The following is a 27,478-nucleotide window of genomic DNA, read 5'->3' as shown; positions in this document are numbered from 1 at the left end:
CATATTTTTGGTATGTGTGGGGGTAACCCTACATCATTAGTGGTATCCTAGCAGATTTGTAATCAAAGCAAGTTTGAAATTAGAGCGAGGAAAGATTTCTGCGAAAGGGAGTTTGCACACAAAAGAAGGTCATGTGCATAAGTTAAATGGATGAATGATAGAGAATACAGTAGAAGACTGTAAGGGGAACTTTTGAAGTTCTTGGGAGACTGCAGCAGTTCCAACGGAGGCTTGGAATAAATAGGAACATAGGATTTCTTGAAGGAAAGAGAAAGCAAGATTTCTTAATGCAAGTTCTGAAGGGAGAGGACTTGGAGACAAAACAGAGAACAATCCATGATGGAATGGTGAAACAAGATCATGTTGAGATCTTGAAGGAGAGGTAATATGTTATGTTCTGTTTTAAATTGAGAATGTGTGTTTTTATATTAATGCACAGGTGACAGCAAGAGAAGATATGAGGGGAGAACCAGATGTGTTCTTGAAGGCAGAGTAAGGAGAATACTCTGAAGTAGAAGTGGCAGTGAACCTGAAGAATCCAAAAAGAGATTAGACAGAGAGGACAACTGAAGTGTTCTCAAGAGAGAGTGAGAGATTGCAGAAGCCTAGAAGGAGAAAAGGTGTTGCTCAAGAGGAGGTTCCAGATAGAGGACCATGCTTACCAAAAGACTAAGTGAGGAGAGCTTAGTGAGGTAAGATTGCAGCGAGGAGGACTGGATTTAGCAGAGGCTTGCTGCAGATGAGTGAAGAACTCATGAAGAAAGAGGAGAAGAAGATGACCACTGATAGCCATAGCAGAGGTTCAGAGAGAAGCCATAGCAGAAGAAAGATGAGGAAAGAGGATGCCAAGACAAATGGCAAGAGGATGAGTCAAGAGTAAATTGACAAAGAGGTTGCAGAGCTAAAAGAACAACTCGATGCATTAAGAAGAATGCTAGAGGAAATCCAGAGACTAAGTTAGGTCTTGAGGAAGAAGCCAGTGGAATGGCATGAGATGCAGAGAAGGCTACAGCAAAATCAAGTGAAGTGGCTGATGGAAAAACTCAAGGAAGTTGAGTTGGGAATGGAAGAGTCCATTTGCGAACCAAAACAGAGAGAAATTCTAGGAGAGACTGAAGATGAAGACTTGAAGACCGAAACTTCAAGCAAGGCCAAAGGGTCATATGGTTCTAAATCTGATAATTTGTGTATGCTTGCAGGTGAAACATGTAAAGAAGGACAATTTGCTGATATTGTCATAAAGAAGAAGGAAGACCAGTAGAATCTAAATTATGTTCTGAAAGAAGATGAGATAGATAGGTCTCATATGCAGTTGGAGGAAGATATTAAGCAACAAATTGAAGGGCTTGAGGAGCTTGAAGAGGAGACCATTGAAGAATTTTTGAATCATATGAAGGATTTAGAACAGTAAGAAGATATGATGGTTGAACCATCAAGTGGGACCATAGAGTCTATTGTTTTTAAGATTGATAGTTTGTCTGTGGATGCAGAACAAATGCAGGAGAATGTTAATGCAGATGGCAAGACAAGGATAGCTCTTGGGGAAGATAAACAGCAAGAGACTAAAGGAAAACTTGAAGAAGAAACTATGTTAACTAAAAACATAGTAAAGGATCATCAATTCACTATGATGATAGGCACAGTGGAAGTAGCCATGGAAGCTGTAGAGACAGTCAAGGAAAAAGAAGGACATCTACTGAAAGATGTTAAGAAGGAAGAAGTCTATGAAAAAGACTTAGCAAAGGGAGAAAGAACACTAACAAAAGAATGTTTTGCAGAGGATGAGCAATCTCTTGAAGCTGTCAGAAGTATGGAAGAGTATCTTTCAAAAGATAAAAACTCTGAAGTAAAGGAGGATGAAGAATGTCTCTTAAATGAGAGAAGCAGTGAATTATTGCAGCATAAAGAACTTAGGATTGGAAGTGATGATGAAACACTTGCAAAGTGTCACAGAGAAATTGCATTGCTGGAATATTTGCTGGAAAATTCAGAGTATGACAGTATGATTGCAGAAAAAGGAGTTCACTATGGTGAACAAGAGAAGGAAGACATCATTAGGATAGATGGTGTGGAAGAGAGACTAATGGACAATCTCATGAATTCTTTTGAGAATTCAAATCAGCATACTGATGTGCTGACAAAGGAGAAAGAAACAGAGCAGCAAACTGAATTGTTTCCAAAGGAAGATAAGGCACAGCAGCCTTATGTTTTTTTATTTTAACAAGTGTTTTGTGAATGCAGGTTTTGTTGCAATTGCTGGAGGAGATTTGGCACAAGTAAACAGCCAAATAAAGGTGAAGGAAGAGAATTCTATGGAAGAACTCAATATATGGAATAGAGAAGTTAATTTGTTGGATAGAGTGTTGAACAGTCATGATTCAATCATGAAAGAGGGTAAGGATGATAGGGAGGCAGCAAGCAAGGCAGCTAAAGTTAGCATAGGAGTCACAACAAAAGTTGAAGAAAACAAAGCAAAAGTCAGCATAAGAGACAGCATAAAAGTCAGCATAGAAGTCAGCAAAGCAACCAAGGCAAAAGATAAAGTAAGTAAAATAAACCAGCAGCTACAAAGAGAAAGTAACCAACAGCAGATTGAAGAAATAGTGGACAGCAACAACAACCTGAAGCAAAGAGAAGGAGGTAGAAATATGAAACAGAATATGGACCAGTCCAAAGATGTATTGGAAATAGAGATTGAAGAAATGTAGCAACTGATGATGAAGCAGTTCAAATGGAGGAAAATGGCAGTAACAGGAAGAAAGATCAATCAGAATTTGAACCTAATTGACAAGAAGAAGAAGATGGAGCAAAAGACAGCAGAAGTACAATAGCAAAAAGGGAACAAAGCATGTGCACAATTACAAAACAAAGTGTGGGATCCAGGAAAACCAAGATTGGAAGACACATGATCAGGAGATCATGAATATTTTCTACTTTGGGAGTCTTATGCAGGATCATTCACCGAAGAGAAAATCATTGTAATTAATTAGACACGGGGGGGCATGTATTTTAGGAAGTTGGATTCCTAAGTGATAAATTGATGTAATTTAGGCTTTTAAGTGCATAGAATAGGAATAAATTGGATAGTGTGAGATATCTTGTAAATTCTCTCAAATAAGGAGGACATGAGTGGGATTAATGACAAAAGATTAAAAATCAAATATGACTTTTAAACAGTTCAATGATTCGAGGAACTAAGGAGAGCTTTTTGGAATTAATTAAAACTAGAAATGGACATAGTAGACAGAGGATTTAGGAGTCGGTTCAGTAGATATAGGAGTCGAACCGGGATAGACTCCTGGCATACATGTAAGCCTATGGGCAGAGTCAAAGAAAAGAGGCCACTAACATCGAACATCAGGCCTGTGCGAGACATAGAGTCTCAAATGTAATCGTGTTTATATATATATATATAGATATATATATATATATATATATATATATATATATATATATATATATATATATATATATATATATATATATATATATATATATATATATATATATATTCATAGATTTATTCCCGATTGTGTCAATGTTGAAAGAGTATTGAATGAATGAATTTCATATGAATTCGTAGTCTCTATAACAGGTTTACAGGCAAAATTTTGCAGAACGCACAAAATATCAAACGATTCAGAGGAATTGTAAAAGGATCTTTGAATCCAAGTGAAGCGACAAAGTAAGCTCTGGAGAGAAGATGCAAAGCGAGAATTCGCAGAGGAGTTCAGCTTAGAGGAAGTTGAGTAGCGTAAATAGAATGCAAAGTTCTGAAGAACTACGTAAGGAGAGGAACGATTCGGAGGAATCATAATGGGTCATTGAATCCAAGAGGACAGTGATCAAGGAATATGCAAAGTTGAACTCAGATTAGAGTGGCACAACAGAAACAGTGAAGGATTAGAACCTTCAGAAGAATCGAACCACAAAGAGAAAATTGAAGAAAACACGGAAAATCCAAGTAAAAAGAGTTGAGCGAAGAAGTAAAGGATGGTTGCTCAGCAGCCGTTGGATCATTAAGATCAACGGCTAGGATTAAGTCACATCAACAGATTCCCTTTTGAAGACATCGGAATGGACCTTTGTAATAGAGCGATTGTGATATTGCGATTAAGCGACAGCCGTCGGATCTGACGTCAGATCAACAGTCCAAATTTGATTGCTTATCGCATATCAGAGAAGCCAAAGGTCTAGTGACAGTGGAATAGCGACGGGCTGATATGCCGATAGCGATAAAAGTGGCGATCAGAGAGATCAGAGGTCGGCAATCGGAGCAGTGGAAGTTAAGTGGAAAGGATCAAAGGAGGCGGACACAACAATAACTATAGTCACAGTTATAATGTTTTTGAGATCCGCTTATGGGAATCGGAGTGGACTTTTAATGTAATTCCTTTATATTATATAAGGTGCATCTCTTAATGCAAAGTGACGTTAAAGATTATGATAGTCGCATATCGGAGTCGGAGAGGTGATAATATATATATGAGGAGTGTTGCGGAAGTCCCGATAGCGATTGCGATAGAGGTACAGCCTCGGAACATGTGAAGAAGTCGTACAAAAGGCGAAAAAAAGGTATGATTTGCATATGTTTCCCTTTGTAAATTGGTTTTATAAGGAATAGCGCCGATAGAGCATTTTGATGCGATAATTATATGTAACCAATGGTTAAGAGGGAAGGTTATATATATGCGGGCTTAAAAGGGATAATGAGTGTTATAAGGAGGTGAATAGTCCTGATAGGAGGTTTAGGCGGGGTGATTGGTTCCGATACAAAGGAACTGTATAAGAGGGCCAAACCATTGATATTTTGGAGATTTGACTCCTTTGAGAGTCAATTACCTGGGACAGAGGTATTTTTGCATATTTATGCATATTGTGGGTATGTGCATGGGTAACCCTGCATCATGAATGTATATGCTTAAGGTGACGAAATGTTAAGGAATCTTCTACAATAATAGACCCCTAGCCAACTCATACACAACTGGGTCAAGTTGATCTCCTTGGGAAAGTAAGCCTCTAGTTCTCAATTATGATTTTTTTCTTAATTTTTGTCAATTATGAAATAATTATTATCTCATAATTATAATACTTTGGAAAAATAATTATGATAAATTGCTTAATTATGTAATTTCACCCTTTTAACATGGAATAACCCCCACATAAGTAAATGTAGAGGTGAAAAGGGGATGCATTCTAGCCAGCAACTGAGGTAAGTTGAACTTAGGTTTCTCTCACTATAATGGAGTGGAAAATAGGGTTATAACACAAAGGCTAACCAACATATTGTTAGAATGCATAATTTAGATAGATAACTTAGAAATTAGAGCCAAGAGTTCTCCAGCCATCTCCTCATGGAACCTTTGGATGCTTATTTAACCATACATTGACAAATCAAGATTTTTTTTCCATTAAATTAGTCATTCCCTTATGCTTACATCCACATTGGTGACTAAAACAACCATGTCCCTTCATGTTCTTACGCAAATCTTCATTTATTTCCTTGTAAAACCATTTATGGCTAACTCAAAGTATTTCTCCCTTGATACAAAATTTCCCTTGTTTGTCAATTCCTCCATAGAATAGATCCAAATACTTGCTTATGACTATTACCTTGTTCAAATGAATTAGCTTTCTAGACTCATTGATATTACACATGGTTCCAGATTGAACTTTCATCTTGGTGTGTGATAAACCCTCCTATCTCAAGCCCTTTCACTTTTACTCGGATTCTATGATATAATCCTTCCATCCCTAGAGTAGAATGAAAACAAAAGCCCCCAACATCATATGGGTCTTTCCAACTAGCTTAGACTTAAGTTTGTATATCTTTGCTCCTTACCCCATGAATTTTAATTTTGCTAAAGTTCCAAATGGAGCTAATTCCACCCCTTTTCCTATTATTTCTTTTGTTCATTGAATACCCTTAAAACCTTTCCATATCATGATAGATTCATCCCTTGTGCCAAATATAGACTTTAGAATAAGCTCCTCTTTGTACTTCTCCCTTCTACAAAAAAATTCAGTAGCTCCTCCTCCATTATTCCTCAATTACTAAATGGTACAAAGTAAATTAAATTGTTTTTCTAAATACTTTTGCTTTTTAATCACACTTAGAGTAGTAAGGTGCACCTATAACCTTGTATGGAATGGATGTGTATCGTCATGTATGTTTGTGATGTTAATGAACTAAGAAAATAAAATTTCATAAAACTTAAAAACAAGAGGACCATTATAATAATATGAAGAGTAAATCGTTAAAAAAAAACATCCATCACCTTGATCCACGAGGATCCTAAAAGGACAACTATTCAAAGTCCTCAAAACACAGTGAAACCAGTCTCAAATTGAAGATCTCATCATTTTGAATCCAATGGCATGAACATCACCTTAAACAGACATCATATGAAGAAGTTATGGCCCACTAGAGTTTTTCGAAAACAGTGAATTTTTTTGCACGCAAAACCCACAGTGACACTTGGCATGCTTACATCAGTAGTACGGATGTTGATGTCAGCAAGGTGGCGTGGTCGAATAGTTATAGAAGAGAAAACCAGAATGCGACACGTGGCAGCAAACGTCAACAACCCAATTAGTCTCCCAGTCAATCGTACAAGCCAATCAGGACGCGACATGTGTTAGCCCAGTTAGCATGCTAGAATTCACTAAGGAGGTGACAATTTGGACCAGTCTGGTGGCCGACAGTGTCAAAATTGTCTCATGTTTAAAATTCCCAGTGACCCCTAGAAATGCGATGGGAAACCAAATTGTTGGGATTAAAATAATATTATTTTAAAATTAGTCGGCGACTTACTAGGGGGTGGTTAACCCCGTCGACCAGTCACTAGCCAGCCAATGGCCAATGACTACATGTTTTTTGTATATAGTATAATAAACCAAACTGACGGCGGGTGTCAAACCCGCCCGACGGGTCCACCGGCCAGTCTGCCAATGGCGGTGACCAAAAACAACAACCTGCCAATAATAAACAACCATACACAACAAACTCACACCTTACTTAAACCACGAGGAATGGTTTGGGTGGGGGGTCAACCCCGCAACCTCCGCCAGCCAAACACCACCCACCACCAATGCGCCAGTGGGGTCCTTTGTTATTACTGTCAGTCGTTTGATCCAATCCTAGAATATTCCTATAAGGGAATCCTATAGGGAATCTAAAAGATTCCCTAGAGCTCTGGAGGTCACCTACACAGAACTAGGCCAAATTTATAGTCCCTTTTCACGATTTTTCACTAGGAATCCAACCGTGCGGTCTGTTTCTTCAACATATGTCTACATTTTTAGGCCATCCCCGGAAGTGGAGGTATAAGGTGTCATTTTGTAATTCCTTGTAATTTGATTTCGCTACCTATTAATGAAAGAGGCCTCCCTACATTGAGCAAGGCCCGGAGACGTAATCCAGACTGGGTGAACTTTGTTTTTAGGTTGTTTGTGTGCCTTTGATCTCATGGATGTATTAGATTTACGCTTCTTTTATGTGTTTATGCCACTTGGTTACATGCTCTTTTAAATGCAATTTTGTATGCATCCTTGAAGTAAAATATATGTATCAAGTTTTGTATTAGAGAAGGTCTTCTTGATGTGAATTGCATGAGTGAATGCTAACCATGAACAAGCTCCAAATAGGTGATAGAAAACTCAAATCCTTTGATCCTAAAGCGGGGTGTGTAGCACGAAGACAAAACATGGTAGATGAGGAAGCTCGATTGGAGGAAGAGCGAAATTATCGCAAGATTTTCTTCACCATGGCAGAGAAAGTAGACAAATTGTTCATGGGATATGAGAAGAAAATCAAGCCTGAGAAGAAAGAGCTCGATGATCATCCCTCGTTAAATCATGGAGGTGGAGGAGAATAGCTCCCTCCCTCTCCATATTCTAGGGAAATCTCTTCTTCTTCCTCTTCTCATTATTCTAACAGGCATCATAGGATTTGCATCTAAAAAGCCATTTTTTAAGCTAGATGTAAAGTTTGATTTGCCCACATATAATGGATAATGTAGTGCAGAGAAGTTAAACAATTGGATTAGACGAATCGAGGTCTATTTTTAGATTCAGCAAATCGAGGAAGATGAGACCAAGATTCAATTATCATCTCTTCGGCTGAGTAGCACACTCTCCTTTGGTGGGAGAGAAAGTTGCAGAAAGGTAGCAAAAACTTGGGTAATCTCCTTTCTTCTTGGTCCTATTTTGTTTCTGCATTAAAATATCAATTCTATCCTTTGGGTAATGGACAAAAGGATTTAATGGAATGGCAATATTTGAGACAAAAAAAGGGTCAGAATGTACAAAGCTTCACATAAGAGTGTAGAAAACAACCTTTAAATTTGGGCATTTCACTTGATTCACCAGAAACTGTAACAAAGTAATTTGGTGCTTTACATAGTTACATCATGAATTCTTTGTTGCTATTTGAGCCTACTACTATTGATGCGGCCACTGTGAGGGCTATTCACCTTGAAAGTAGGGGAAAGAATGACAAATAAGATCAACCCAATAAATCATCTTTCGAATCTCATAATGGAAAGTTCAATAGAAAAGGTAAGGGAAAGGACAAGAAGGCAGCTACAACCAAGAAAGAAGAAGGAGCAAAGCCATCTTGCATGCACTGCAAGAAGGAAGGCCATGATGATGAACATTGTTGGAAGTTTCATCTAGGGTTGAAGCCAAAGATATTTGGTGGAAAGAGAAAGAAAACGACAGTGGAAACTATGTAGTGGGACCTTGGATCTGACTCCGGTGACGAGACACAAATCATAGCAGACGGCATACAATGTACCCTTTCTCTTCATGCTAATGAAAATTATGAATTACATGCAAGTACAATTTCTTAAAATTAGTCTCCTCTATATGAACGAAAGAGGACTGAATTGTTCCACAATAGAGTTGTGATGAAACATACTAAAGTGGAAACCTTGTTTGATCTGGGCTCACAAGAAAATTTGATTTCAGAATCCTTGGTTAAGAAATTAGGGCTGGATACCAAGCCTCATCTGAAACCATACCCTCTTGGTTGGGTGTGTGACAATGCCAAATTACATGTAACTAAACATTGTAGGGCTAGATTTATGCTTGCATCCAAACTAGTAGATGAGGTTGACCTTGATGTTGTACCTTTGGATATTTGTGGCATTGTATTGTGGATTCCATACTTGTATGACAGGAAAGCAGTTTTATTTTGCCATCGAGATGGAGGAGATAAAGAAACAAGTGCAGGAATTGTTGAACCAAAGGGTCATAATACCAAGTTCTTCTTCATGCAGCTCACCCATTGTGTTGGTTCCAAAGAAGGATGGCATATGGAGGATTTCTATGGAATACAATGCACCAACAAAATAATAGTGAAGAATAGGTACCCTCTCCCTCGCATTGATCATTTATTAGATCAATTGAAATTTTTTTATCTATTTCACAAAACTGGACTTGCGCAGTGGCTATCATCAGGTCAGGATTGCATAACAGGATGTATAGAAGACTACATTCAAGATAAAACAAGGGTTGTTTGAATGGTTGGTAATGCCATTCAGACTGTGCAATGCTCCAACCACATTTATGAGGGTGATGAATGACATTTTCAGACCTTTTCTTGATTATTTTGTACTTGATGACATTCTTGTTTTCAGTAGAACATGAGAATATCATGTGAGTCATGTTAAAAAGTTGCTTGATGTTTTGCAAAAAGAAAATTTTTATGTCAAAATGTCTAAATGTGAATTTGGTAAGACCTCTTTGGTTTACTTGGGTCACATTGTCGAAGCTGGACAATTGAAACTAGATCCTTTTAAAGTTGTTGTGATTGTGAAGTGGCGTAAACCCACCAATGTTACAGAGGTTCGTATCCTTTTGGGTACAGTGTAATGCTAGAGAAGATTCATTGCCAGCTTCTCCATCATTGCATCCCCCTTGCATGCATTGACAAGTATGAATCAAACCTTTCAATGGGGAGTAAAATAGTAGAAAGCCTTTGATACACTGAAAGAGAAGATCATTATCGCACCAGTTTTGGCCTTACCTGACCTCCATCAACGTTTTGAGATGAAGACAGATGCCAATGGGTATGTCACAGGAGCAGTGTTGATGCAGTAGAGGAAACTTGTATGTTACCATTCAGAGACATTCTCCCAAGTTGTTATGAACTACCCTGTTACACTAAAAAATGTCACCTTGACTACTTACAGTTAGTATGGCTCAAATCAACAGTCATGCTACCCTCTTAGGCAAGTCTCATGCCTCTGTTATCCATCTCAAACTCAAAGAAGAGAGAAAGTCTTGTAAAAAATATGTTTATCTCTGGGGTCGCAGGTTCTCTCTAGCCTTACCTGCGGGGACGCTGACCATGTTCACAAAATATGCGTCCATGGACGCTCTGTATGTTAAGGGACAGGTGCGTCCCTCTGTAAAAGGCAAAATGCGCGAGTTTTATCTTGAAAAAGTTACTTGTGGTTACTTCTAGAACATTCTAGAGGTCGGTTTGATGAAATGGATGCGCCTCCAGTTGGTTCATGTATCTCTATTAAGGGGGAACTTATCCCATCAATAAGGGAGCTATCCCACCCATAGAGGGGGATGATCCCATTGATAGTGGACCTGAATAACCTCTTTACAGCACTATAAATAAAGGCATTGAGCCAGAAGGAGAGGAGGTTGGAGCTATACATTTTCTTTGGGTAAATGCTGCAGGATTTAGGTCTTCCATTAGAGCCTTTGTGAGGAGAGATTGTCTTCACTTGATTCTACTTGGGAGAGGGTGAGCTTTGTCAAAGTAGAGGAAAACCCTTGATGGACCCTGGGAGGAACTTGCACAACACCAAGGCCAGGTTGTAAGAGTTTCTTTGTTTCGTTATTAATACAAACTGGTTTATTTTTCTCAATAGCTTGTGTTAATGAGTTATTTCATGTGTTCCTTGGTCTGCATGTTGAATATATGTTTTATTATATGAAATGCAAGTGCTTGGTAATTGTTTGATTGTTTGTGGTTGCAGGAATTGACTTGAAGGAGGAGCTCATCCGGATCGTCAAGAACGGACTTCAACAACAGCGTTTTGGAATAAGGTAAGCCTAAACACTTGTAGTTTTCATGTTGTAAAAGGTGTATTTAGAGAAAGATCACTCCATTTTGTCTTGTTTGTCATTAGAACGTCTTAGACTTCTAGGAAGGTCAGTCGTGTCCGCACCCTTGACAGATTCCGTGTGACAAATTGGCGACTCCGCTGGGGAATCCATTAATGAGAGAGTCTTTTCCTTTATATGAACTTTGCTTTGAGAAAATCATTTTTATTTTCTGGTTTTTGACTGTGAGAATTAGTATTTGGGTGGCTTAGCTTTAGATTTAGTTAGATTGGTTTTTCTTCATTTTTCCAGAAGGACGCAGTCTCTGAGTACTGCACAGTGCGTCTTTGGACGCGCTGTTGCCGTCTGCACAGAGCGGGGCCGCACCTGTGACAACGGGTTGCCTGCGTCTTCCTGTAAAACTTAAGAAAATTCCATTTTTGCTTTAAATTGCTTTTAGATTTTGTTTTTCCTTAGTGTTTTCTGCCCAGATCCTTTAGTACCCTGTCAAGAATTTTCACCTGAACTTGTTTTGTGAGCTTTGAGTGTTTTAGTGGTTTTCAACGAAGTTTAGACCTAGGGTTTGATTTTTGGAAAGGCTTTGTAGTGACTTTGATAGTAGAAAGTTGTCCAGCCTTAGATCTCTCTGGTTAGTCAACCTTCTTAGAAGTCGGGCCTGTCGTAAAGTCTCCTTTTGTGAGCAACTTGCCATTTGAGTTGTTTTGGGTCAAATTTCGAATTACTTGTTTATAAAGTATTGATTTCCATTTTACAAAAAGAACAAAAAGATTAGAGTTTTGTTTTGGCTAGTTTTTGATTCTGCAATAAGCTAGTCCTTGATTTGATTGTGATCAAGTAAAACACCTTAGAAATAATCATTGTTAGTTTTGGCCTCGTTAAGATTGCTTAGAGTAAATTTGCCTTTAGTTTGCTTATGAGTGCATTTTCATAGATTTTAAGAGTTGTTAAGATTGATTTTTGGTTATATTAGATTTATTTGCTTTATTAAAAGAAAAATACAAAAACATCTTCTTAAAAAGTCTTGTTTCAAGTAGCTTTTTGTTTTCAAAAGAAGAAAAGAGTTTTTTCGTGCATGTAAAGAGAAGTTATGTTTTTATGCTTGGAAAAGAAAAACGAATTGTTTCTTTGATTGTCTTCAATTAAGAAGTTGCTTTTATAAAGATTGCATTCTCTCAACTTTTTAGTTAAGCAATTCATCGAAAAAGTAAAGTAGTGGATAAATCATTCTAGGTGCATTTTGTAGTGGTTTCGAGTCGAGTCAACACACCACTGGTTTCACTTCCATCACCTTTTGACTTAAGAAACAACCTTAAAAGTAACGCTTAAATTAAAATCAATCTAGTAATCTTTATTTTTCTAGGGCTCTGAAGCACCAACATAGCTTAGGCTAGGGTCTTGGAGTAGGTGAGTACTTAACTCTCCAAGACTACAAAACCAAACAGATAGTCTATCTTGAGTAGAACAAATCCAATTGTTTCAGTTACATTCTGGGAAAGCTCCTCTTAAAGGAGAAACACGAGCTCGTGTCCGAACCAGTGAGGGGATCATTCCTCCCTCGTTGGGAACGACGCCAGGCAGTACGTATTACAAACGGTAAACCTCGGATTAACCATTGTCGAGGAGCCAGGGGTCACTTATCGGTAAACCTTGGATTGTTGTCAAGGAGCCGGTAAGGGGATTGGAGCTTGCTACTCTGCCCTTGCGTGCTGTCGGAGTTTAGACTGTTCCCCCAGGTGTAATTGTTGTGATTGGTAACCTTAGTGGCCATAATATCTAGGATTCTACCCAAGGTGACGGTGGAGGGAAGGTCCCACTGTACCTGGAGCAGACGTCGGTTATACTCACTTGGATTTTCTGGGGGGTTCGCTTCACTTCGAGACGGTTAAAGTGGAGGAACTTGGTCCAGTCTATTCATTAAGCAGGTTGCCGGGGTAACTGTTCCACCCACTATTTCTGTACTGAATCCTGCGAGGTTGGGCCTAATCACCAACTAGCGCTTTTGGTCCGGAAGACTACTGTTTGTGTGTGGTTTGACGCTCTAGATTATTTAGGCGTGTGCTTCAAATTTGATTGGTTCTTTAGAAGACTTTAGGTGGTTTGATTTGAAATTTTTTACTTTGTTTTCGTGTGTTGTAGTTAAAATCTTTAATTGTGGCGGAATTACCGAGAAGGTCCCGTCGAATTGCGGGCCAGTCTCCTGAAGTTGTTTCTGTGGCCGAATTGTTGAGAAGATCCCGTAGACTTAGGGGATCCCCTCCTCGAGACAACCCAGGTAATTTAGAAGGGTTAAAGGTCCTTGTAACTCCTCCTAGTGGCAGTAGAGTAGGATCACCTGAAGAAGGAGAATTTCCTTGGTAGTCCATCCAGATTACCAAAGTTTAGAAACAGGTTACAATCCCGAAGCTGTTACAGTTTCCGAGCTTGCTGGTAGTTTTTCATCTGCCAGTGAAACAGGCGAAGAACCTGAAATTTCAGAACCTGTTACTCCAACTCCTAGTGTTCCTGATTCACCAAGAATAGAAAGAATTATCACCGAAAATCTTCCTGTTGGATTAATTGCTATAGAAGAACTTGTTCCAGAGGAAGAAATAGGCGTTTCTGATTCTGAAGATCTAATTACCCTTGATCTAAGGGAGCGTGAATCCATCTTTTACAGTCCTCCTAGAAGTGAATCTTGGTACCTTGCATTAACCAATTTTTTAGACAACTCAGTAGGTTTTTCTACACCTCGTACTCCGGTTCCACCTAGAGGAATTCATTCTCCTGTAAATATGTCTGGTCAGTCATCTGTGTTTTCACAAAGTCCTGAATCATTTTTACATGGCGGTCCTTCTGTTCCTACTGGGTATCAATCACTTTCTGGTACCTTTGCGGGAGCATCTCCTCAACCCATTGATCATGGGTTATTAGTTGGAAACAGTGGTAATGTACCATTGAGTATAGGTGAAGTTTATATGATGTCAGGTTCAACTCCCATTAACCAACCTCAAGGTGGCCAATTACCGCCTGGGGGGCAACCTTCGTTAATGCCTGGGGGGCAACCTCAAGGTACTTCATTTGTGACTGGGGGGCAACCTCAAGGGTATCAACCCCAAGGGTATCAACCCCAGCCTCAATATGTACCCCAAAGTCAACCTCAGTATCAGTATCAACCTCAAGGATGGCAACCTCAAGGATGGCAACCCCAAGGGTATCAACCCCAAGGGTATCAACCTCAAGGATACCAACCTCAAGGTCAAGGTCAACCCCAGTATTCGTATTTACCTCAAGGTTATCAACCTACGGGTCAATACCCTGGTCAAGGTTATCAACCACCTCAAGGGCAATCATATGGGACTGCACCTTACAGTTATCAACCCTATCCTCAATACGGCTATGGATCTCAGTATCCTCAACCTGTTACGAGTCAATACCCTGGAATGTTAACATGGGATCCGTCACAGGGTCAACAGATGTCGCAACCAAGTATACAGTCGGTACCTCAAGCAGGACAACCTGCAGTTCCTGGTCCACCCCAGCAACCGCAACCTGTCCAGTCAAGTGTTCAGACCCCTGTAACTTCTGTAGTTACTCAGCCGCCAATTGCACCTGGTACTCCACCTCACACGGCTGCAGCAACTACCGCTTCATCTACCATGCTTACTTCTGGAGTATCGGCAGCTCCGGTTTCTACTGTCCCTGTAACCACTCCTCAGACATCTGTACCGTTGTCTGGACCCACGGTTCAAACCACAGTCCAGATGCCTGCAGGCCAACCTGGTACAAGTACGGTTGTTACTACTCAACCTCAATTTGTTCAACCTCCGTACCAGGGACAGTATCAACCTGGGCAAGCTGCCCAACAACCGGTTTACCAGTATCAACCGTATCCTGGGTACACTTATCAACCACCTCAGCAACCCCAGTACGGTCCGGTTAATCCTGGTTTTCCAGGAGGATATAATATCCCAAATGCGACTCCTGTTCCTAGTTATCCTGGATATCCTCCTCCTGGGGCTGGTATTGTGACTCAGAGTTTTAGAGATCCTAACCGGCAGTTACCGTTTATTGCGACTTTAGATTTACCCGACTTGACGCGCCTAACGAACGATCCAATTCAATATCTTCCGTTCTGGCCGCCAATGCCAAATAAGTTGCCCAGCGATATACCCAAGTTCGAAGGTAAGTCTGGAGAGGATCCGTCTAATCACGTGATGACTTACCACCTCTGGTGTGCATCAAATTCCATCTCAGATGATTCCATCCGCTTACGTCTTTTCCAGCGTACACTCATTGGTCTCGCAGCCAAGTGGTACATTGAGTTACCACGGGCCTCTTTTTACAACTTTAGCCAGTTAGCTACCTCGTTCTTAACTCATTTTCAGTTACCAGTCAGATACGATAATGGTACAGAATTATTAACTTCGCTAAAACAATCGACATCCACGTACATTTCTGATCACATCCATGAGTGGAGACGTCGAAGAAGATTAGTGAAAGTTTTTATCCCGGACCAAATCTTAGCTGAATGGTTTGTCAAATCATTATTACCAAGAATTACTGAAGATGTAGCTAAGGCCGGAGTAGTTACTGAGGAGCAAGTCATTGCTCAGGCACAATACCTTGACTTAGTTTACACTCAGTCGGGTACGTTACACGAGAAAATTCCGGATCTTCCAAAGTCAAACCAAATCGCTGCTGCTCCTTCGGGATCTCATGCCGCTGATGGTATGATCGGTATCGTGACTACGAAGAGTAAGAAGAAGTCTTCCAAGGCCTCCAATACTCCAATTATCACTTTGCCTGATTCTCCGACAGGAGAGTCTTCTCCTCCTGAACTTACCGCCGACATTCACGCTGTAGAGTCATCTACGGCCAAATCAAAAAACGGTGGAAAGAAGAAAGGAAAGAAGAAGGCTAAAGCAGACAAGGCTCCAAAGGAGAAAACGGAAAAGTCGGAAACCAATGACGAAAAGCGCAAACCTCGATATCCTTGTCTTATTTGTGAAGAAGATCATTTTACGAGAGACTGCCCTCATCGGGCCGAGGTAGTGAAAATAGTCAAAGGTTCTCCCACTCCTGCTGTGTTAAAAAATCCATTTCCAGAGCAGGAGAATAAGATGATAGGTTCTTCTTCGAATGCCAGTGAAGAACCCATTTTGATGATGTCTCATGTCAGGATTGCGACTCGATCGCAAGATTATGGTAGTAAGGCTCCTGTTGATGGTAAGGAAGCAGAATCTTCTCACTCTAACCCATCAACCTCAGCTCCTGGTTCCGATCCACTACAGATCGAAAAACCTAACCCAGACTTAGTGATTAAGCCGCCCGCCAAGGGTGTACTTCGAAGGTCTGCTTTCAATCCACATGCGAGAGCAGCCCAGAATTACAACATTGTTGAAGACTTAGCTGTTTCACCTTCAGCAATGTCGGCACTCGAAGTGCTGCAATCATGTCCAGCGCAACGAAAATTGCTTTTGTCGGCTATTGGAGCTGTCGATGTTCAGGACCCGAACCTAATGATCTTTGATCTAGAAAGTAGTACACCGCGTCTCCCCCATCAAATGGCTTTCCAAATTCCAGTGATAGTCAAAAACAGGCCTATTCATCGGACTGTGATTGATGAGGGAGCTTCTACGTGTATTATGTCGATTCAATGTTGGAGATCGCTTGGTTCTCCTTCGTTGAACCAATCCCCCACCATCCTTAAGGCCTTTGATGGCCGTGGGTTCCGTCCGTTTGGTATTCTACAAGAATTGCCTATAGGGGTCGAAGGTAAAACCGTTAGTCTGGATGTGGAAGTGGTTGATGCCCCTCTAGACTACAACCTTCTTTTGGGTCGAAGTTGGTCATATGCTATGACAGCGGTCGTTTCATCGGTCTTCAGAGTCATTAAGTTTCCACATAACGGTAAGATCGTGACTATTGATCAGCTGACATACTTTTCATCCGACCCAACCTCTTTAGAAACTATCCAGCATGTTGGTAAAACGACAATCCCTTATAGGGACATTGGTGTAGGTTTAGTTAAGGATTCCGGTTTACTGGGAACTTTTCCTCTCCCTCCACTCAATGCAGACCCTTCGTTTGCAACAATTCATATGATCACGTCAGAAAACATTATTTATGATGATCCTTGGTATGTTCCCTCTGACTCTGAGCTAGACTCACTCGGTGATGTTATGCCGTTGAGTCCGTATGAGATTGCTTATGAAGCTCTTATGTCTTTTACCGACTTTCATTCAACCGACCAAATGAATGTGGTCAGTGAAGAGTCACTTTTCACCTCACCCTTAGAACGGATAACGTTTCCCGAAGAAGTGTCATCTGACGAACAACTTCGCGAAATCCTAAGTGTAGATGATCTACCATGGGAAGATCTCCATCACAGATCTTCGTTTTTACCTAAGGATGATGCATTTGAAAATGATTTTTCATCTATCTTTACCGCTGAATATGTCAAAGACGCTCAGGATCCAACGAAACATTCTGATTCAGAGCTGAATTTAGGGAATATTTCTCGTACTATTCCCATTGATATTTCAGTGAAGCCCGGAATCGAGGAGAACATTCATATAGGTGCCGCATGTACTGAAGAAGAAATCCAAACTTACAAGGCCCTATTCCAAGAATTCCGCGACGTGTTTGCCTGGTCTTACGAGGAAATGCCGGGAATTGATCCTGCCATTGTTGTTCATGAAATCAAAACCTACCCGGATGCTAAACCCATTCGGCAACGGTTGCGTCAGATTCACCCTCGAAAAGCGGCTGCGATTAAAGCAGAAGTCGAAAAGCTGTTGAAAGCAGGTTTCATTTATCCGATCCCGTTAACGGATTGGGTATCGAATATTGTTCCCGTCAATAAAAAACAAGGAACAATAAGAATCTGTATCGACTATAGGGATATCAATCGAGCTTGTCCAAAAGACAACTATCCTACGCCTTATATCGATCAAATTATTGATGATTGTGCCGGAAGTGAGATGTTTTCCTTCATGGATGGTTTCTCAGGCTATAATCAAATCAATATTCTACCTGCCGATCAACCAAAAACGGCATTCATTTGTCCATGGGGGACATTTGCTTATTGCAAATTACCTTTTGGACTTAAGAATGCCGGGGCCACTTTTCAACGGGCGATGTCTTATGCATTTCATGACATCAAGCACATTGTGCAACCCTATCTCGATGATTTGCCTGCTCATTCTTTACAACGAGCTGATCACCTTGTCCACCTACGAGCAATCTTTATGAGGTGTAGGCATTATCGAATTCGGTTGAATCCCCACAAGTGTGTTTTCTGTATAGAAACAGGTCGATTGCTGGGATTTGTTGTTTCAAAAGCCGGCATTCGCGTCGATCCCTCGAAAGTCGAGGCTATCATCAAATTGCCTCCTCCTTCGAGTTTGCGCCAACTCCAAAGTTTGCAAGGGAAAGCGAACTTTTTACGCCGATTCATCCCAAACTACGCCGAGGTCACTAAAGGTTTTACACGGTTGTTGAAACAGAACGCACAATTCTTTTGGGACGAGATTGCCCAACAATCTTTTGATGCACTGAAACACGCGTTGACCCATGCACCGTTATTGCATCCTCCCAACTACAACCAGGACTACTTCTTATACCTCGCAGCTTCGCATTCCACCATTGGAATGGTGTTAGTTCAAGAAGATGAATTCAAAGCAGAGCATGTGATATATTATCTTAGTAGAACCTTAAATCCCACTGAGTTAAAATATTCGCATGTGGAGAAATTGGCCCTGGCAGCCGTTCAAGCTGTCCAGCGTTTTCGTCACTACATTCTTCTCCGCAAGACTACAGTTATTTCGGATTGCAACCCTATGATTTATATTTTGACAAAACAACTGCTAGGGGGCAAGTACTCTAAATGGATTGTTATCCTGCAAGAGTTCGACTTGGAGTTCGAGAAGTCCAAGTCTAAGAAATCTTTAGTTTTTGCGGAATTGATGTGTGATTTCCCGAGTGCTGACACAGAGACTGTGGCAGAGGAGTCCATTGCGGACGAATCTTTGTTTCTTATTAGCACTTTAGATCCGTGGTATGGGGATATAATCATCTATCTCCAAACCCAAACCTTTCGGCCTGAAGCTTCCAAGGAAGACCGTCGAAAAATTCGGTTTCGATCCCAGCAATACAGAATTATTGGAGATACACTTTATCGCCGGGGGGCAGACTTAGTTTTTCGACGTTGTTTAACTCACGAAGAGGCTGAGAGAGTTTTGAATGATTGTCACTCTGGAGCATGTGGCGGTCATATGTCTGGGTATGCCACAGCTCAGAAGGTGTTGCGCGCTGGCTATTTCTGGCCGTCTATGTTTAAAGATTGTATCCTTGCTGTCAGAACATGCCACAACTGTCAAGTGTTTGATCGAAAGATGCGCGCTCCACCTGCTCCTCTCCACCCTATAATTGCCGCTGGTCCATTCGCCAAATGGGGCATTGACTTTATTACTTGTAACCCTCACTCGGCCGGGGGGCATGCGTATATCATCCTCGCGGTTGATTATTTTACAAAATGGGCCGAGGCGATGCCTACATTCGACGCAAGCGGCAAGACAGCTGCAGTTTTCGTATTCAATCATATCATAACTAGGTTTGGTGTCCCACAAGCAATCATTACTGACCATGGGAGCCATTTTCGAAACGTCATGATGACTGAGCTTACAAGCCAGCTTGGTTTGCGCCACGATAGCTCTACTCCTTATTATCCGCAAGCCAACGGTTTGGTTGAGTCAATCAACAAAGTTCTAGTCATCATGATTCGACGGATCATTGGTATCCATCGAACGAATTGGCATAACATGTTATTTTCGGCGCTATGGGCATATCGAACTTCAGTGAAAAATTCAACAGGTTTCACCCCTTTCCAGCTAGTTTATGGCTTAGAAGCTGTGTTACCTATTGAATGCGAAATCCCATCACTTCAAATGGCTGTCGAATTACTTCCAGCTACTTCCGAAGAGGAGAAACGGTTATTATACTTGGCTAAATTAGATGAGACTCGACGTGACGCTACTTTAGCTATCGAGACTCACGCGAAACGAATGAAAGCTCAGTACGATAAAAATGTAACCCCTCGAAGTTTTTCGGAAGGAGACCTAGTACTATTATATGATCAAGCTAACGATAAGCTAGGTGCCGGAAAATTCGTTCCCATGTGGCATGGGCCCTACATTGTAAAGCGAAAGCTAGCAAAAGGGGCTTATGAGTTAGTTGATTTTGATGGGGACTCTTTGGGTAAACCCAGAAATGGACTTTACCTAAAGAGGTATTATGCTTAAAATGATGGGTATGGAGAAATTTTTAGATAGGTTAGATTTTCTTTCTAGCTAGCAAGTGTGTTAGTTTAGTCAGTGTGCTTAGCTTAGCAAGTGTGGTTTTTCGTCATTATTCTGGCTTATCTTGGTTTTACTCTTGATATTGTAGATGTCGACGCCTCTCCAAACATACATTGGATTTGCTGATGGTGCTTGTCGTAATACACGGAATATCTCTTCCGCAGCTTGGGTTATCTATTCGCCCTCTGACGAGTTAGTTTCTATGCATGGGGTAAGCCTCGGTCAAACAACGAATAACATTGCAGAATACAGTGCAGTGGTTGAATTATTATCCGAATCTATTTCATTTGGAATTCGACGTTTGATAGTGAGGTTAGATTCTGAACTTGTTGTATTACAGCTTAATAGAGTTTATGCCATTAGAAATCCTGTGTTATTAAGGTTGTTTTTGAGAGTGCGTCTCTTGGAACGTGAATTTGATTACATTGAATATCAACATATTCCAAGGTCTTTGAATACATTAGCAGATGCAATTGCTTCTCGAATGTTGGACAGACATTTACGATAATCATGCAAGTAAATTTAAAAACATTTCATCACATATGTTAAACAAGATAAGCCGGTAATAGTGATATATATAGATAGAAGTGTGTCAAAAAATATATACATCGTCTTCGATCATAGGTTTAAAACACCTTATGATCGGCAAAATGATAGTACAAAAAGTCAAAAATGTCACATGTGACTACAAAAGTGACTAGTCAATCACTGGTGGTGCTCTCTGTACGACACCACTGCGCGGGCTACCTTACGCAAAAATCTCCTAAACGGTCCAGGGACCGCGACTACGAAGCGCTGAAGCCTGATAGGAATGTCGTCCATAGTAGTCTCAGGTATATCTGCCGTGAGACGCTCTAGATCATGCTCCAACTCAGCTAGTACTTCTGCTGTCGCATCCTGTGGGGCCGGTACCGGTGCAGCTGGATGTAGTCTATCATAAGGCCGGAGGTTGGCTGGACGCTGTGGACCAACATCTGCATTTTGAAAGATTTACTATTAGTTTTGAGACGATATATATAAAAAATACAAAAAATACATAACTAGAAAACTTGTGAAAATAAAAAGTACCTCTGTCGTCCCATTGTTCTCCCTGTGGAAGAACCATGTCCGGATCACCTCTGAAATCCATTCCGGCATACGGAAAGTCCTGTATCACAAAAAGCTGGCCCTCTAACCAGTCAAAATAACTATCTGAGAATCGAACTACTGTCGCACCCTCGTCAGGATGCCGGGCCATCACCGCAACCCATCGTATCAGCTTTGGCTGCTGAGGACCCAAGATATCAACAGTGAGTTGCTGAGGGATCAGCATTGGAATTCTCTCCAAGGCAAAGCTCACGACTATAGGCCCATATCCAAAAGTCTTTAGTCGTCCGTTCTTTGCCTTGGTCAGTTGGCTCTTCATATGAGCCGACACAGCTTCACACCAGTTGAAAATGGTGCCTTGGTAACAGTCAATTGCCATCCGCATTTGGGATCCGGAAGCAATGTGTAAAGCGGCCGCGCCGCAAATTCTGGTAACCGTGAACGCTATGACTTTGAGTTCCGGTAGAGTGATGTGTTTTATCTCTATGCCTTTTGAATGGTGAGCCCCAGGTGTGCACCAATTCTCGCGGAGACTATCAAGGGATTGGCCACCCGGCCTAGTCCCCGCAAGACTGAGTTGCTCACCTCTGTTTGGCAAGCCAGTGAGAAAGTATACATCCGAGGGCTCTATCTCGAGCTGGTGCCCTCCTATGTAAAAGCATTGTTCTTGTACGTTCCATCGCTCAACCAGCCATTCCAAGAATCTTACCTGGCCCCTCATGCCCGGTATGGTCCAATATTTGTATAATCCGCATGCTCTTAGGGCATCCAGGGAAGGTTGATGATTTATTGCAGCTTCATCTTCCTCTACATGCTCTCTTTCTCTCCAGTCTAACATGATTAATGCCCTGCATATCAAAAATAGCAATTAGAAATTAATTTGGGAATTTTTGGTGGTTTTTTGAGAGAGTTGGGGTTTTGAAATGCGCGTTTCTCGGAGGACGCACCCCGGCTTTGTAGCACAGGGCGCCCGGACGCAGCTGGCCTGAAGGCGGGCTGCGTCTTCCGACCGTTTTCCCGTATGAGAAAAAGTCGGGGGACGCAGGTCACCCGAAGGGCACCTGCGTCCGCCGAGAGGCGCATTCCAAAACCAAAACCCCCCCAAAAAATGAAACTAAAACCTAAAAATTGATTCTAAACGGATAGAAATGCAGAGTAGGATGTGTAAAATACCTGGATGAGACGGCGTTCGATTCCAACGGTCAGATTTTCCGCAGCGACCACGGGAAGTTTCTTGTCAAAAGCTCCTTTTTCAACCTCAACAGTGAAACGGTAAAAATGACATGGTAAAAGGTCTTTTTATAGGTTTTTTGGATGAATTAGTTCATTTTTTACCATGAAAAGATGTTTTTGAATGTATTTTTGCCTATTTTAAACAGGTATGAGTAATGTGTCGCTTTTGTGCAGGACAAAGGGATTTCGAGGGAAATTGTAATTTTTCACAAACAAAATTTCAGAGTCATCTTTTAAGCCCTTTTCTGACTCCTAAAACATGAAAAGATCGCCGAGTGTTTCTTTTTCACTCGTTAAAACGGAATTAAAAGACGGTCCCCTTTTAGCTCTTTTCTGACCGCAAAATCAGGAAAAGATTGCCGGGTTTTTGTCGTTTCGAACTCGATAAGGAAATAAAACGACGTGTCCTTGATCGCTTTTTACTTTTCAGGTTAACGACACTATTATGAAAGTACTCCTTGGTCGCAAGATCAAGCGGTTCCCCCAGGTATTATTTTATACTTTTTCGGGCTTGAGGGACACAAATATACGAAAAAGTTCAACGTGGAGTCTCCTTTAGTTTTTTCAGACTCTCTAAAATTGAAAAACGCCGAGTTTCTCCTATACTGGGCTCGTTAAACTTTTACAGTAGAGGACCTGTTCAATTACAAACAGGAACGAACCACTCCTTCCTAGGGTTCGAATTTAAACTAGGTTGGACTCGTCCGAAGGATGAGCTTATAATCAAGCATATGTTATCCTCCTCAAGCTTGTTAAAAATAAAGAGGTACTTGCCAGAAATGGTGGGGGAAAAAAGAGAAGAATGAACCTATTTGTCACCTTTTGTCTCAGAAGAAACTTTATTACCGCTCTTGAACACGACACTTTTCATTCACCTGGGTTGGGAAATCTTTTACCTCACAGTTGACCAAATCACTTTGAAAGTCTTTAACCGGGTTCCAGGGGTTAACTTTGAGTTATTCGTCACCAAGCCATCTGTTGTGTCGTTATGTGTTCAAGAGGTCTGCAAGAAAAAACTTTCATCTGCAAAATACTTGTCATCCATTTGACCATCCCTGAGTCAGTCCTTACAGCAACATTTCTTCAACTTGAACAATGATTTCGTGTTGCGGGCTTGCCTGCAACGGGTCGCTTTCTATCGACATCGACACATTATCTAGAAAGATGACTTAGGAATCGACAGTACCTTGAAGTCTGCATGCATCAATGGCAGGTTTCTCGCCTTTGACGTCAGTTTACATCATTGACTTTCGATCAGAGGATTCCGTGAAGTGTTCGACATCAAAACATCTATTCACATTTCACGGGTTGTGCTTGGTACTTTGAGAACCATTGACATTACTGGTGGTTTCTCTCACGCTTGTTAACAGTTTACATCATTGACTGGTAATCAAGTGGTTTCTACCATGTTCGACATCGAATCATTTAATCACATGGCTAGAATCGTACCAATTCGGGAAGTAGAAGTGAAGACCCTGGATCTAGTTTCTACCATCCAGGCTGCGAGGAGTTTTGTATTCATTATCTATGTAGACTAATCATAAACAGATGGCTGCGTCCATACTGTGTCTACAAAAGTCTATAAAAATGATGTACTGCAAGATCATTCCTGTATCAGAATAGTTAGTCCATTAGTTAAAGTTTTGAATCTGAGTATGGGAATGCCTACCTCAGTGATGATATAATCTTATCCATGTATTTTGTGTTGAAAATTGCAGGTTCCAACCAGGCCATCCACAAGGCAATCCTTGAAATGATAAAGCGCTTCACCCTTCCTAGAATTACAAAACCCTATTCTATTCCAGGCTTCGCACTTTAGGGGGCAATCTGTTACACTAAAAAATGTCACCTTGACTACTTACAGTTAGTATGGCTCAAATCAACAGTCATGCTACCCTCTTAGGCAAGTCTCATGCCTCTGTTATCCATCTCAAACTCAAAGAAGAGAGAAAGTCTTGTAAAAAATATGTTTATCTCTGGGGTCGCAGGTTCTCTCTAGCCTTACCTGCGGGGACGCTGACCATGTTCACAAAATATGCGTCCATGGACGCTCTGTATGTTAAGGGACAGGTGCGTCCCTCTGTAAAAGGCAAAATGCGCGAGTTTTATCTTGAAAAAGTTACTTGTGGTTACTTCTAGAACATTCTAGAGGTCGGTTTGATGAAATGGATGCGCCTCCAGTTGGTTCATGTATCTCTATTAAGGGGGAACTTATCCCATCAATAAGGGAGCTATCCCACCCATAGAGGGGGATGATCCCATTGATAGTGGACCTGAATAACCTCTTTACAGCACTATAAATAAAGGCATTGAGCCAGAAGGAGAGGAGGTTGGAGCTATACATTTTCTTTGGGTAAATGCTGCAGGATTTAGGTCTTCCATTAGAGCCTTTGTGAGGAGAGATTGTCTTCACTTGATTCTACTTGGGAGAGGGTGAGCTTTGTCAAAGTAGAGGAAAACCCTTGATGGACCCTGGGAGGAACTTGCACAACACCAAGGCCAGGTTGTAAGAGTTTCTTTGTTTCGTTATTAATACAAACTGGTTTATTTTTCTCAATAGCTTGTGTTAATGAGTTATTTCATGTGTTCCTTGGTCTGCATGTTGAATATATGTTTTATTATATGAAATGCAAGTGCTTGGTAATTGTTTGATTGTTTGTGGTTGCAGGAATTGACTTGAAGGAGGAGCTCATCCGGATCGTCAAGAACGGACTTCAACAACAGCGTTTTGGAATAAGGTAAGCCTAAACACTTGTAGTTTTCATGTTGTAAAAGGTGTATTTAGAGAAAGATCACTCCATTTTGTCTTGTTTGTCATTAGAACGTCTTACACTTCTAGGAAGGTCAGTCGTGTCCGCACCCTTGACAGATTCCGTGTGACAACCCCACATATGAAAAGGAGTTGTATGCCTTGGTCCAAAGCGTGAAGAAGTGGAAGCACATTTGATTGGAAAGGAGACCATTATTCACACCGATCACCAGCCCTTGTAGTACCTACATTCGTAAATCAAGCTTCTACAGGCATGTCATTTCAGGTGGATGGGGTTCCTTCAGCAGTTTCACCTGGTAATAAAATACAAAAATGGCACTAGCAACAAAGTGGCAGATATGCTTTCTTACCCTCCCATTTCGACATCTATAATTTTTCAAAATGCTTCTTTTTCTTTTGAAATTTATGTTGAATAGCATGTTGACGACAAATATTTTAAGGATATTTATGCAAAGTTGACTCACAGATCACAAGTAGACAATTACCATTTGCAAGGAAAATTGTTGTACCATCTTGGCAAACTTTGTATCCCCACCAATGAAAGAATACATGTAATCAAAGAGGCACATACCTTTCTTATGTTAGGTCATTTTGGTGTAAGGAAAACTTTGTGTCATTTGCAGAGGTTTTGTTATTGGCCTAACATGAAAAACATTGTGACTCGATATGTAAAGGGATGTGTGTTGTGTTCAGTTTGCAAGCCCACTAATAGATAATGGGGCTCTACATACCACTCCCTGTTCTGATTCGTCCATGGGAAAGTGTGTCAATGGATTTTGTTGGCGGTTTTCCTTTGTCTAGGAGAGGTCATAACGATTTATATGTCGTTATGGATCGATTTAGAAAAATGTGTGTCTTAATGCCTTGTAAAAAGTAGATCAGACTACTCATCTCTTATTCCAATTTGTATGGGTCTACTTTGGGTTTCCCACGTCCATTGTGTCTGATCAGGACTCTCATTCCTTAGATATTTTTGGAGGAGTTTGTGGAGAATGATGGACACCAAGCTGAAGAGGAGTATGGAATTTCATCCACAGACCAACGGGAAAATATAGGTTGTCAACCGGAAAGAGATACATTTACTCCAGAGCTATTGTGGAAAGCATCCCAAGTTATGGGATGAACAGCTTCCTTATGTACAACATGCATACAATAGGGTAGTGCATTCATCCACTCAGATCTCACTATTCGAGACATGCTTTGGATATTTTCCAATATATCCCTTAGACATGGTATTTGGGAGATATGAAGATTCCAATGAGCAAGGTGATAGGGACAAAGCATGGAAGTTCATTCATTGAATCCAAATGATTCACGAGGTCGTGCAGGAGCAATTGGAGAAGAGTCAAGCTCAATTCAAGGCTTGACATGTCAAGCACTTGGTTGATCACCAATTTCAGGTTGGAGAGAAGGTGTGGCTCCATATCAGCACGGACGTAATGAAATGGGAAGGAAAGAAGTTGAGAACAATCCAATATGGTCCTTTCACCATATTAGAGAAGATTGGAGACAATGCTTTTCGTCTCGACTTGCCAGCATACATGCAAATGTACTCAATGGTGAACGTTGAAAACTTGAATATTTATGAGCATCCTTTGATCACAGACACAAAAGAGGTTGGACAGCTTCCTACAGTGGACAATTTTTCACCTGAATACTTGGACAAGCTACTTTAAGATATCATTCTTGACAGGAGAAATAGAACTTCATGACGAGAAGACGTGGAGTACTTTCGTATCGGTTTCAAGGGAATGGATCCAAAAAGGCTCGTTTGATTGAAAATGAGAAAGTGAGGGAGAAATTCCCTCACTTGCCAATTGATTGATAAATATTTTGGTAGCCCAAAAGCTCATTAGTGGGGAGGAATGGTCCAGGAGGATCTTAAAAGGACAAAATTTCAAATTCCTCAAAACAAAGTACAACTAGTCTCAAATTGAAGAGCTGGTATTTTTGAATCCAACAG

This window comes from Pinus tabuliformis, chromosome 8 (genome assembly GCF_031772625.1).
Source record: "Pinus tabuliformis cultivar Carrire ecotype Pingquan chromosome 8, CPIR1, whole genome shotgun sequence".
NCBI lineage: Eukaryota > Viridiplantae > Streptophyta > Pinopsida > Pinales > Pinaceae > Pinus > Pinus tabuliformis.
This window is presented reverse-complemented; position numbering follows the sequence as displayed.